This window comes from Oncorhynchus kisutch, linkage group LG24, assembly GCF_002021735.2.
Source record: "Oncorhynchus kisutch isolate 150728-3 linkage group LG24, Okis_V2, whole genome shotgun sequence".
Lineage (NCBI taxonomy): Eukaryota > Metazoa > Chordata > Actinopteri > Salmoniformes > Salmonidae > Oncorhynchus > Oncorhynchus kisutch.
The window spans coordinates 26,997,864-27,012,602 of NC_034197.2; the positions used below are offsets into that span (position 1 = coordinate 26,997,864).

The 14,739-nt window shown below is 43.0% G+C and overlaps 1 pseudogene; it reads right to left on the reverse strand.

The window, feature by feature from the left end:
* LOC109869767 (nuclear pore membrane glycoprotein 210-like) overlaps positions 1 to 14,739 on the reverse strand; it is a 49,741-nt pseudogene that overhangs the window by 12,279 nt on the left and 22,723 nt on the right.

Consider the following 14,739-nt stretch of genomic DNA (forward strand, 5'->3'; position numbering starts at 1 on the left):
TAAACTTCAGAGTGGTGACAGTGCAAGGTGATGAGCTTGATGCTCCTTTCCAATAAATATCGATGGTCTTATTCTGGTGACATGATAATCGATGCTTGGCTGCAGTTTGTCCATATTAATAATCTTATCATGTAGGCTATATGTGCACTCTAGCCAACAGTGCACAGATAGCGGTGTTGGTTAGAGCGCACACTTGCTATATAACGCAATATTTTAACTTGTTTTATTCGGTACATGGGAATTTAACCGCAAAAGGTATTTTTCTGTACACTACATCATCATACTCAGCCTTTTATCTGCAACATATTGCGACACTTGCAATAACATCTGCTAACCATGTGTATGTGACCAATAAAATGCCATTTGAACCAGTCAATTTGATGGAAACATCTCTCATGGGAAAATCTGCATAAAAACTATATGCACATTTTTGAATATACAGTTGAAGTCAGAAGTTAACATACACTTATGTTGGAGTCATTAAAACTCATTTTTCAACCACCCCACAAATTTCTTGTTAAAAAACTATATTTTTTGCAAGTCAGTTAGGACATCTACTTTGTGCATGACACAAGTCATTTTTCCAACAGTTGCTTACAGACAGATTATTTCACTGTATCACAACTCCAGTGGGTCAGAAGTTTACATACACTAAGCTTCTGATAGGCTAATTGACAACATTTGAGTCAATTGGAGGTGTACCTGTGGATGTATTTCAAGGACTACCTTCAAACTCAGTGCCTCTTTTATTGACATTATGGTAAAATCCAAAGAAATCAGCCAAGAAAAAAATGGTAGACCTCCACAAGTCTGGTTCATCCTTGGGAGCAATTTCCAAACGCCTGAAGGTACCATGTTCATCTGTACTGTTACGTTCCACAGTTTCTGTGTTGTGGGTTTGTATGTATACATTTCAGGATGGCTTCCTGGATCCCCCAAACAACTGATTGGTCGGCCCCATCAACAATTTGAGCTGACCCCGCCCTCTCATCAGATACAGCTGTCTGCAATTACAAACTCCTTCTCCAGCTAGATAAAAGCCTGTGTTCCTTTGAGGGAGAGCTTCTTTGATGTCCTGTGTTGGTTGTTGCTCAGAGACAGGTTTTGTAAAGTATTTTGTAGCCAGTCCTGCTGAGGTATGTTTGTCAAAAGGACTGCGTTTTTGATGACTGAAATTGTTCACTTTACTTTAGTAATTATTCTGTTCCTGTAAGGCACCTTGGGAGTGCTTAGGCAAGAGGCCTGCGGGCATACTTATACCCGTAGTATGTACTCTGTCTATGCACACTAGGTAAGACTTGAGCGGACCACTCCGTGTAGTTTGGTTAGCGCGCCAGGTGACGTTAAGATTAGGTAAGTAGTAGGTAGGGAGATAAGGTAGAAGGACTAACTTTTCCTTTCTTTGGTTCCATCCAGCCCCTTTTCACCGTGTTAAGGAAATAAATTCCCAGTAAACGGTAATATTTTCTGTCATTCTTACTCGCACCTACAATCCCATACCTCGTTCACTCCACGGGGAGTTGAGTGTAGCAGGGTGTTGCGTTCCCTCCAAGAGACATGCGTAACATGTATAAACACCATGGGACAACGCAGCTGTCATACTGCTCAGGAAGTTGACACATTCCATCTCCTAGAGATGAACGTACTTTGGTGCGACAAGTGCAAATCAATCCCAGAACAACAGCAAAGAACCTTGTGAAGATGCTGGAGGAAACGGGTACAAACATATCTATATCCACATAATCTGAAAGGCCGCTCAGCAAGGAAGAAGCCACTGCTCCAAAATCGCCATAAAGCCAGACTAAAGTTTGCAACTGCACATGGGGACAAGGATCATACTTTTTGGAGAAATGTCCAAAATGGCTTAAGGACAACCAAGTCAAGCTATTGGAGTGGCCATCACACGCCCTGACCTCAATCCTCTAGAAAATGTGTGGGCAGAACTGAAAAAGCTTGTGCGAGCAAGGAGGCCTACAAACCTGACTCAGTTACAGTTCTGTCAGGAGGAATAGGTCAAAATTCTCCTTATTGTGGGAAGCTTGTGGAAGGCTACCCAAAACGTTTGACCCAAGTAATTTTTTTAAAGGAAATACACTCAATTAGTATTTAGTAGCATGTAAACCTCTGACCCACTGGGAATGTGATGAAATAAATCATTCCACTCTTTCTGACATTTCACATTCTTAAAGTGAAGTGTTGATCCTAACTGACCTAAAACAGGGATTTTTAACTAGGATTAAATGTCGGGAATTGTGATGCCTGGTGAGGACCTGCCTTACAACAGGCCTACAAGCCCTCAGTCCAACCTCCCTCAGCCTATTGCTGACAGTCTGAGCACTAGTGGAGGGATTGTGCATTCCTGGTGTAACTCGGGCAGTTGCTGTTGCCATCCTGGACCTGTCCCGCAGGTGTGATGTTCGGATGTTCCAACCCTGTGCAGGTGCTGCTACGTGGTCTGCCACTGCGAGGACAATCAGCTGTCCGGCCTGTCTCCCTGTAGCTCTATCTTAGGTGTCTCACAGTACGGACATTGCAATTTATTGCCTTGGACACATCTGCAGTCCTGCATGCCTAAGGCACGTTCACGCAGATGAGCAGGGACCCTGGGCATCTTTCTTTTGGTGTTTTTCAGAGTCAGTAGAAAGGCCTCTTTAGTGTTCTAAGTTTTCATAACTTTGACCTTAATTGCCTACCGTTTGTAAACTGTTAGTGTTTGAACGACTGTTCCACAGGTGCATGTTCATTCATTGTTTATGGTTCATTGAACAAGCATGGGAAACAGTGTTTAAACCTTTGACAAATTATCTTTGAAAGACAGGGTCCTGAAAAAGGGACATTTCTTTTTTTGCTGAGTTTATGAGATACGGTAAACTTATGATATGGATAGAACTTGAAGTTCTTTAAACTAAATAAAGCAAACTTAATCCAGAAATTGTGAAAGACAAAAACGTTACATGTACGAATGTCAGTTGAATGCATTCAGTTGTACAACTGACTAGGTATCCTTTTCCATTGATCTATTCATGGATTGTAGTGTACTATGTTATTTCTCATTCCTTGCACTGTGTTTATTTGCCGTAGGGACAACAAAGATTCATAGAATTGAAGTAAGGGGCCACTGGGTCTCACTTTCACTGCGAGGACCAGTGTTTGATTGACACCGAAGGTCTCCTGTGAGGTCACCAGCAGGGAGGAGGAGCCAGTGAGAGAGCCAGAGGACAGGAGGCCCTTCTCATCCACTTGGACGATGGTAGCCTGGTTGAGACAATCCAGTACCAGGTACAGAGAACCTACACCGTCCCTGTTTACACACACCATGGGAGAAGACACCAGCGTTAGTAGACTTGTATCTTCTGGAGACAACTCTAATGGTTGTTTTAATAGTCAAGAGTAGAGGATATGGTGTCATTTGAGATGGAATCTAAGTGTTCATGTGTAGTGTTCAATGGAAAATGTTGTGTTCAAAGTGTCTTAGGTTAAGACAAAGGGATGTTGGGAGGCCCCTCTAACATTATCTGCTAGTCTGGAGTTTGAGCCCAGAGTTGGGAGCCATCAGTATCTCCTTAGCCTCCATCGCTGGGTTAAGCATGTGCAGCTTGTCATAAACCTTGATCAAAGGGAAGAGTTAAGAGCAATGAGTAGAGGTTTTTACCCATCCTTTGATGTGTGGGGTTTTGTGACACGACATAGTATAATGCAGTTTGAAGCAGGATGCACGACTCATCTGTCCTTATCACTTTACAAAGTTAACTACCACAGAAAACTTCAATGATTCAGACTTCTCAGCATGTTGTTCACTTTCAGTTTGTTTTTAGGTGGGAGGGAACGCAAGGACAAGCGGAGGTCCATAAACAAGCACTATAAACCAAACCAGAAATATATGAGCCGTGTCATATATTTCTGAAACGGTGTGATCCAGCCACACAGAGTGATCCATCACAATGCGGTGTCCTGGGCTGAACCCTAAATCCGGACTGCTTAGCTAGCAGTACTGCTGACTTGAATTCATCCCCTGACCTAGGCCAACACGAGATTGGGATCTCTGGCCAAATCAGTCAAATAAGTACCAGGGAGAAAAGAAAACCAGCAGTATGTCGGACTTGGTATCTGCCTTCCTCTGGCATATTATATGTATCTGAATAAGTATAGTACCTGGATCTGGAGTTCATCCCTCTAGTTGTCCAGCCTTGGTGTCAGTGACCTTTAGGACCACCTTGAGGCCGGTCCTTCCTTTAGTCTTCCCTGTCACACTCATCACGAAGTTATGCTCCGGTTGGAGCTGGACGGAGGCCTGAACAGAGACGGGGGTTTTATCAGTGAATGAAAGCAGAAATAGAGTTAGAAATATCAGATGTTGTTTCTCTAGTGAAGGTGGAGCAACATTTTGTCCTAAGTCAGTCACTCTGATACAAAAGAATGAGAGGAGCTCAAAACAAAGACGTCTTATCTGACTCATATTTGTAATCATACCAGTATAATTGTAATAATTTCCCATTATACCATTCATGGCTTCTTGTGGATTCAGTTGAAAACGATGGTGCTTGTGGACCCCAAATGTAATTTCAGCGGCCCTTCGCCACTCATCAAGGAGAAAAACTCTAGATGAAAAGGTGGTTCCCACCTCAGCGTGTCGCGATTGAAGTTCAAGGATGTCTCTCTTGGTGGTGGTCCAATGGAAGGTGAGGCCAGGCAGGGCATTCCCAAATGAGAAGGGGGTCTGGCTGCTGCTGAGCCCTATGACATATACAGGCATCTGGGTTAAGGGATAGGATGAGTCAACTCAGAGCAGGTCACAAGTCTTAATAGTCACAATGTCATGCATCTTTCTTGGATTGAAGAATGTCCTGTGGACACGGTCAGAGACAATTTAAGATTACAGTTAATTTATCATGCGTTACCTGTGTCCCAGTCTTCATTCTGGTGATAGGGGCTTGGATGCGAATGGCCCTCAACTGCACAACTTCAACCTCTACTTAATCCTGTTCATAGATAACACCAGCATAGAATTACATCACTTTCAATTCGTGAAAAACAGGATTAAACATACATTGTGTTTCAGCTGATGATGAACAGGTATTTTACATGAGAGACACCAAGTTTCCCAGTCTCGGCGTCGACAGCTTGAACCAGTCCTGTCACGGTGACGTTGCCAATAGCGACGCCCCTGACGTGACCTATGCCGTTAACAGACGCAATCTCCTCATTGGCCATGGAGAAGAGGATGTTGGACTGGGGCTGGGGGCCACCCTCGGATGTGATCTACAACATGGAGAGATGAGGTGGTGTGTGTGGCTGTGTGTGTGCCATAAATATGCAGACTATCCGTTTCACATGACTGGCCTTGAATACAGACAGCGTGTTCATTAACTCTAGTCAATGTGAGGTCTTTAAATTGCTCAAGTCAATCAAATCCTCCATGGTCTGTTAGAATAATCAACACTGGAGAATTGGAGATTAAATCAACATGTCACTCACAGGGTTTGAGTATACCAAACATTAGGAACACCTTCCTAATATTGAGTTTTGCCTCAATTCGTCGGGGTATGGACTCTACAAGGTGCTGAAAGCATTCCACAGGGATGCTGGCCCATGTTGACTCCAATGCTTCCCACAGTTGTGTCAAGCTTATTGGATGTCCTTTGGGTAGTTGGCCATTCTTTATACACATGGGAAACTGTTGAGCATGAAAAACCCAGCAGAGTTACAGTTCTTGACACAAACCTAGCATCTACCACAATACCCTGTTCAAAGGCACTTAAATATTTTGTCTTGCCCATTCACCCTGAATGACACCTATCCACAACTCAATTGTCTGAAGGCTTAAAAATCCTTCTTTAACCTGTCTCGTCCCCTTCATCTACACTGTGGATTTAACCAGTGAATCAATAAGAGATCATAGCTTTCACCTGGATTCACTAGGTCAGTCTAATGGAAAGAGCAGTTCCTAATGTTTTGTATACTCAGTGTATATTTACAATGACTTAATGTTCAGCAATTAACTGGCATTTGGAGAGCTTCACAAATGACAGGAAGACAAATTAGCATTTGTTCCAACAGGTAAGCTGGAAAGACCTATTTGAAAGCATATAGAGATTCAAATCATCTTCACAACTGGAAATGATCCAGACATGATAAGGGTTTTGCAGAGGCCAGGGTTTTATCACATTAGTCCATATAACTGTAGAATCCAATTTACCTGGATCATTGCTCCGGTTATCAGTAATTTTCCTGGGGATCAGTTTGAATAGTGGAAAGACCAAAACAAATGACTGTCAACGACGTCATCCACATGATTGGACAACAATGTTGAGTTATGTTCTTATGAAACCCTCCTACCTCTATTTTCTGAGGAGCAGATACAATCTTCCTTTCAGTTCTGTCTACTAGCATAGCAGAAACACTGGTCTGTCCAATAGCTAAGCCTTTGACCAAGAATATAGCGGGGTCCTTCTCTGAGAGATCTGACAATGCTCTGGGGTAAACACAACATGAATGGTGAACTCGATGTCAACTTCACTGAAATGCAGGCATAATATACGTGCCGCAGTGCGGGCAGGAGTAATTCTAAATCTGTTTTTCCATGACCAGTTGCACAGACAGAGGCAATGTGACGGTGTGTGTTTATTTGCTCTAAGAAGAGAATATAACTTTATACTTACAGTGCCTTGCGAAAGTATTCGGCCCCCTTGAACTTTGCGACCTTTTGCCACATTTCAGGCTTCAAACAAAGATATAAAACTGTATTTTTTTGTGAAGAATCAACAACAAGTGGGACACAATCATGAAGTGGAACGACATTTATTGGATATTTCAAACTTTTCAAATCAAAAACGGAAAAATTGGGCGTGCAAAATTATTCAGCCCCTTTACTTTCAGTGCAGCAAACTCTCTCCAGAAGTTCAGTGAGGATCTCTAAATGATCCAATGTTGACCTAAATGACTAATGATGATAAATACAATCCACCTGTGTGTAATCAAGTCTCCGTATAAATGCACCTGCACTGTGATAGTCTCAGAGGTCCGTTAAAAGCGCAGAGAGCATCATGAAGAACAAGGAACACACCAGGCAGGTCCGAGATACTGTTGTGAAGAAGTTTAAAGCCGTATTTGGATACAAAAATATTTCCCAAGCTTTAAACATCCCAAGGAGCACTGTGCAAGCGATAATATTGAAATGGAAGGAGTATCAGACCACTGCAAATCTACCAAGACCTGGCCGTCCCTCTAAACTTTCAGCTCATACAAGCAGATTTCCCCTTACACTGTGTATAAGACAGTTTTTTTTGGAATTGTTAGTTAGATTACTTGTTCGTTATTACTGCATTGTCGGAGCTAGAAGCACAAGCATTTCGCTACACTCGCATTAACATCTGCTAACCATGTGTATGTGACAAATAAATTAGATTTGATTTGAGAAGACTGATCAGAGATGCAGCCAAGAGGCCCATGATCACTCTGGATGAACTGCAGAGATCTACAGCTGAGGTGGGAGTACAACAATCAGTCGTATATTGCACAAATCTGGCCTTTATGGAAGAGTGGCAAGAAGAAAGCCATTTCTTAAAGATATCCATAAAAAGTGTCGTTTAAAGTTTGCCACAAGCCACCTGGGAGACACACCAAACATGTGGAAGAAGGTGCTCTGGTCAGATGAAACCAAAATTGAACTTTTTGGCAACAATGCAAAAGGTTATGTTTGGTGTAAAAGCAACACAGCTCATCACCCTGAACACACCATCCTCACTGTCAAACATGGTGGTGGCAGCATCATGGTTTGGGCCTGCTTTTCTTCAGCAGGGACAGGGAAGATGGTTAAAATTGATGGGAAGATGGACGGAGCCAAATACAGGACCATTCTGGAAGAAAACCTGATGGAGTCTGCAAAAGACCTGAGACTGGGACGGAGATTTGTCTTCCAACAAGACAATGATCCAAAACATAAAGCAAAATCTACAATGGAATGGTTCAAAAATAAACATATCCAGGTGTTAGAATGGCCAAGTCAAAGTCCAGACCTGAATCCAATCGAGAATCTGTGGAAAGAACTGAAAACTGCTGTTCACAAATGCTCTCCATCCAACCTCACTGAGCTTGAGCTGTTTTGCAAGGAGGAATGGGAAAAAATTTCAGTCTCTCGATGTGCAAAACTGATAGAGACATACCCCAAGCGACTTACAGCTGTAATCGCAGCAGAAGGTGGCGCTACAAAGTATTAACTTAAGGGGGCTGAATAATTTTGCACGCCCAATTTTTCAGTTTTTGATTTGTTAAAAAAGTTTGAAATATCCAATAAATGTCGTTCCACTTCATGATTGTGTCCCACTTGTTGTTGATTCTTCACAAAAAAATACAGTTTTATATCTTTATGTTTGAAGCCTGAAATGTGGCAAAAGGTCGCAAAGTTCAAGGGGGCCGAATACTTTCGCAAGGCACTGTATATGATTCAATCATGTAACCATAACTTATTGCAGAGAGACGATGGCAGAAGTTACACTGAGTTTCAAATTCATAAAGTGGAAATATTTGGACAGGAAGGGCTTCTTGTTGTCATCCAAAACCCTGACATGGGCTCTCACAGATTAACCAATCTCCACCTGCAAGAAACAAGTCAATGTTGTGTTACTAGGAAAAGCACTATTTGGGGGGGGATCTAATTTAATTAGTAACTTACATAAAACAAAAGTATATAAGCAGCTACACTCATTCAAATTAGTTTAATTGGCATGAAAGGATCAACCAACATTCACAGCATCTTAATGCTATTTCCTGAATACACACTTCACAGAAAACAAGGCTGTCCTGTTCCATGGCAAACCAGTGATACACAACCTTTGGAATTTCAGCATGACACCATTTATTTATAAGGGCTAGTCATACCAGAGAAATGTGAGAGAGATAACAGGGATTACAGTCAAGCCGGGTGTCTGCCCTGCAGGATAAAGTATTGAGGCTGGCCAATGACCTTGTCAACCACTCGGACATAAACCTCCAGGATGTCTGAGATGTGGACCGTAGGCGTAGCAGGGGCTGGGAAGGCCAGGCAGAGGTCATGAACCATCACCTGCACCGTCCCCGGCTGGACTGGAAGCACCTGGAGAGACCACAGTGATTAAATGTTTTATATGACATGTTTTCACTGAACTTGTCTTTGTGTTAAAACAAAAAAAAAGGCACAAGGATGTCCTGGTGCTTTCATCAATGCTTCATTCATTCAGAGTATCACGTCATTTACAATAGCATTAGAAAGTAAAATGTTAAGGGACCAAAAGAGGTGTAAGACCTAGGAAGGCAGTTATACAACATCACATCAGACAAATATGTAACCATGGTATGCTGATCCTATAGAAGTACATTCAAAAACAGAGTGATATGTTCAGCAGCATTGTCATTCTGAGCGTTCCATGTTTCTCCTCACCTCAGCAGATCCCTGGCCCTCTTGGTGCACCACGTATGCTAATCCTCCAATACTGGCGTTGACAAAGAAATACCCAGATCCCTCCCACAGGGCCAGGTCAGCCTGGAGGACACAGCAGGAGAAGCCATAGATGAAAATGTGATACCACAATGGACAAGATGCCCAAGGCCCATCACAGTATCAGCTGAAATGTACTGTAGCCCACGAAGTGTAACATCAATACATTGTGGTTCACATGCTTTTCACATCATAGGCCACAAGTAAAGTAATAATAGTGAGATAATCCATGCTGATAAAACCTTGTGATGAAGGGCCGCTGTGTGTAATATTTCAAGGCATCATAATCCAGTGCTATCAGCTAGATGGTATCTGTGAGCCGTCAGTAATACGGAGGGAGACTGAATGAGGGGTTTACATGGCAGGTAGTGACCTCAGTAAGAGGATTACGGAGCGTGAGACGGGTCAAAAGTCAGACAGGATTAAGATAGTAGTGGCCAGTGAGGGAAGAGTGGAGGCCCATAGAAATGGGATACATGGAGCAGATATCACTTTTGACAGTGACGGATGGGATGGGTCACATTGTTCTGTCAGCTCTATAACTTACATTTCTATCTATTTCTTCTGAACATTTCACACAGGCCCCAGTTCTTACCCGCACGTTAGGGTGGTTGTATATGGTGACGGCTTCAGGACTGACTGTCAAGTCCTCCACCAATAGGAGCTCCAGAGTGGCTGAGACAGGGGTCAGAGGGTCAAACTGACAGAAAGAGGGAGATAAAACAGGACGGGTGCCATGGTTACAGGTGTAAATGTCATGCCAACAGAGTAACAAGATGAGATTACCCTACATGACGGTGTTCTTACAAAGTTGAGTTCTGTTGTGAAAGTGAAGTGAAATCATAGTGTTAGTGTAAACGGCTAAATTAATATTATATATAATATTTGTACAGTTTGAAGATCTGGCTTTTGCCTATTGTGTCTTGTGTAGTAATCGCACCCTCTAAACTGATTAAAAGGTTTATTTTCTGTGGTCACAGAGACTTATTCAGCCAATGGCATTCTTCCTTTAATTTATTTGAACCTTTATTTAACTAGGCAAGTCAATTAAGAACAAATTCTTATTTACAATGACGGCAAACAAAAAGGTCTGCTGCGGAGGCTGGGATAAAAAAAATGTTTAAATGTAGGACAAAACACACATCACGACAAGAGAGACACCACAACCCTACATAAAGAGAGACCTAAGACAACATAGCATGGCAGCAAGACATGACAACATAGCATGGTAGCACAACATGGTACAAACATTATTGGGCAAGTCAACAGCACAAAGAGCAAGAAGGTAGGGACAACAATACATCACAAAAAGCAGCCACAAATGTCAGTAAGAGTGTCCATGATTGAGTCTCTGAATGAAGAGATGGACATAAAATTGTCCAGTTTGAGTGTTTGTTGCAGCTCGTTCCAGTCGCTAGCTGCAGCGAACTGAAGAGGAGCGACCCAGGGATGTGTGCGCTTTGGGGACCTTTAACAGAATGTGACTGGCAGAATGGGTGTTGCATGTGGAGGATGAGGGCTGCAGTAGATATCTCAGATAGCCAGTCACAGGAGGATGTGAAAAAGACTAAAAATGAACAAATGAGTTGCTTGTCTAACCACATAAGATAAAAAGGTGTTGTTTCTCTGCTATAGGTTGTGTTTCTGTCTTACCGGACTGAGAACCTTAGCAGCCTCAAGGTGGCTGTTACTGTTACTGTTATAGCAGCAATCTCAGACTGGTGGTGGACAAGGACCGCCTGATGACCTGACAGACAAGATTACATTTCTGTTGGCCAAAGCTATTAAAATAGCCTGCAAAAACCTGGTATTTTAGATGAAAGAATAACGACAAAAGAAAACAAGGATACCATCATGAGCATGATCAAAGCCGTACCACCGTCTCTTCTGTTTGTTGCTGTCCTCTAGTAGTTCCAGATCCATAGGCATGGTGGGCTCCAGGCTGGCCAGGGAGCACCTTGGTCGACTCCCAGATGATACTCAGAGAGCTGAAGTTGTCAAACTTCCTGCCTTGCTGGTCAAATGCAGCCAGGTCAAGCACAGGGTTGCGGTAGTTTGAGACAGGCACCTGCAACAAATAATGTTCCAATGTAGTTCTCTTTCTGTGTTACAGTAAACATAGAATCACTGTGTAAAATGTACAGTCAGTGAGGCAGACATTCAATTTAATACACTTTATTTATCCCCTCATGAGAAATTAAGGACAAACTTGACATGACCTTGGGTCTTTAGTTTTTTTTTGTCTCGCTAGCTCCTATGGCAAATGTGTTTGTATGTGTGCTGTGTCAACACTGCCTGCTTCACTCTCTTTTCCTCACCAGTTGTTTTTTCTGTTTCAGCAGAGGGCAGGTGAGGTCCAGCTGGGGACTGGTGTACACTGGCACCAAGGTGAGGTGAGAGGGAGGGGCGCACACAAACCGCAGGATAGGGATTGGTCAGACTGGGCTGGTTCCCCACGGTTACTGCCAATACCTAGAAAGATGGTTATAACACGTTTATTACCTGTTCATAACACACATATTACTTGTTTGTCACAATTTCATCTACAGTGCATCTTAAAGAGCTAGAAAGTCTGTTTAAATCCCAGGGTACTGAACAAGTAGGTACCGAACAAGGAAAAGCCCATTCCCTCACCTGTTCTCCTATGGCTCGACAGATGGCTCTGACCCAGTTCCGGACGTAGCTACGGTAGGTGGACCCGGTCAGAGCCAGCCTAACACCGTTGTCATCCTCAGCCTTCAGGTTCTGGAAGAACTTGGAGGGCTCTAGAATCCATGGCTTGGGACCGCCCTCAAACAGCATGACCTTAGAGGAGCCTATGGTCACCAAGGCAACAGAGGCAGGCTTCACAGCCTGGACATGACAACAGGTAAAGCACAAGTTAGTGAATGGAGAAGTGGTATATTTTGTAGATTCAAATTATATTTCATGAAACACATTTATTGCTGGTCTGCCTCCACATTTGTTAGATGTCTTTCAGATAAAGCCCTGAGGTCACTGCCAATCCTAAATGATTCAACTCCAGGAGGTTTTTCAACCCTCCCTGGGGAGACTGGATGAATGTGTTAAAGTCAGACAGCCAAACTGGGTCAAGGAGGTAGACAGACAACATGGTGAAAGGTCGGTAAATGCTACAATATTTATGAGGGGAGCGTGAACTGCCAGAGCCGAGCCGTAGTTCTCGGAGTAAGAGTAAGGACAAGTCTGCCCAACTAGTTTTTCTTTACATCCCAAAATAAAACAACTTCCTGTTAGTGTCCTGAGCTCTGTCTTAGCATGCACACAGGTTAATGGGATGAAAACCCATGGCCATGGAATAGAGCATGCATGGGAATGGAGATGGCGCTCTCCATAATGACTCTTAGCTTGACATAAATGGTCTATTCTATGGCAGAGTTGACATCAATTCCATTACAGTGCAATACTTGAGACAAAGCAGCAGGAAGAACTAAATGGGTGTATCCAGTACATGAGGGCATAATTACAAATGCACAGAACAGAGGAAACCCAGAAATAGGTTATTTAACACAAGCTCATCCTTGCTCTTCTGTACTGATTGCAGAGAGAGAAAGAAAGTGTGTGTGTTTTATTGTGAAAGTGTGTAAGTGTGAAAAGATGTGTGTTTGTGTGTGTGTGTGTGTGTGTGTGTGTGTGTGTGTCCCAATCTTGCTGATTAAGAGAAAGGCTAATTGCTGCTCCGGGGAGAGTTGGCGAGGGGAGTGACTGGAGATCATTGGGCAGACTTTAGACAGGATCATTCACAACACAGAGCACAGGTAAATGACCACTCATCAGGGTGTGTAGGTGCAGTGGTTAAACATGTTTTATCAATACAAAAGTAGGAAACACAGAAATCTTCCTCCGTATGATGCATATTTTATCATTATAGCAATGCAAGTAGAAACGTGAAAATCGTTTTTGGGAAATCTGGTGCAGCTCAAGTCTACTACATAACCCACAATACAATACTCTCTCTCTGGGCTGGCTGCTAGCTAGCTAGAAAAAGATGGCTACACACAATAATACCAAAGTCAATATAAGCATGTGAAGTAGCTAGCTTAGCTGTAAAAATCGTCTAAAACTGCACTATCAATTTAAGAGTCTTACTCAGAGTTCAACTTGCAGTTTATCTCTGTTTACTGAGCTATAAACAGCGTCTCTGCCCAGTGCAAGAGCACAGTAATGCTGCTTTCCGACAGAGATACTTTTGAGGAGATGGGAAATGTATGTTACCCATGAGTCATGAATGGGCCACACAGTGCATTCTGGGTGATTCTTGGACAAGGAGAGCTCTCCTTCAACGAGTCAGACACTAACTCAAAAACCGAACAATAGCATGAATTCTGGGAACAAGTTGTACAACATTGCAAATATTTTCCAAGATGTGAGATAATTAACTTGTTCTCTGTAATATTGTATAGCCTTGGAATCGTGACATTAGGTACTTTCGAGGAAAATAATCAGGTTTCTCAACTCATACCCTGACTTTGAGAAGGGATTGCGTGAAGATTATCTTAGCAACCGTGTGACGAAGAATGACAACATGAATGTGATGGGTCGACAGTCAGTTGGGTGGGAAGTTTCTCCATTCTTTGCCCAATGAGATTCCTATCTCCTCCTATCCCCCCCCCCCCCCCCCCCAGCGATGACGCGTTCCTACACGGTGTCCAGATTTTCACAGATGGACCACTTAGAAGTTAAATCATGGGGAAATGTTTTATTTTACCCACTGACAGAACATAGGCTTTCACCAAATTGACAGGAGTTTCATGATTTGTTTATATCTGGGAATGGATACGCCCTTTAACTTTAAGTTTCTTTGAAGTGTCTTCGAGAGGGGAAAAGATTTAAGTAAACCAATATGAAATCCATGTGTGTGAATAGGCCATGCTCTCAGGTACAGGTTGGGGGGCATAGACTCACTTTAAGTGGTGGGTAGGCAGCGATGGTGATCTTGGCACTGAGGTAGACATCGCCGTGGGTGTAGCTGACCGTTAGGGCTGTGTATCCTGTGGCTAGAGCCTAGGCCCTTACCCCACTGCAGTGGTTCTGCCCTGGAGCCAGTCTACCTGTAGGGAAGGAAGGAGGGAGGGGGAGGAAGAGAGTCAATATGGCTGCAATCCCAGTCCTAGAGGACCAAATTCTGCCATCTTTCATACACATCTCTTATCCAACACAGACACACAACAGACAACAATATGTCCCAGGCAAGCAATAAAATGTATCAAGGAAGGCAATTGAAGTGGTAGATCTTATGTTCCGCCGTG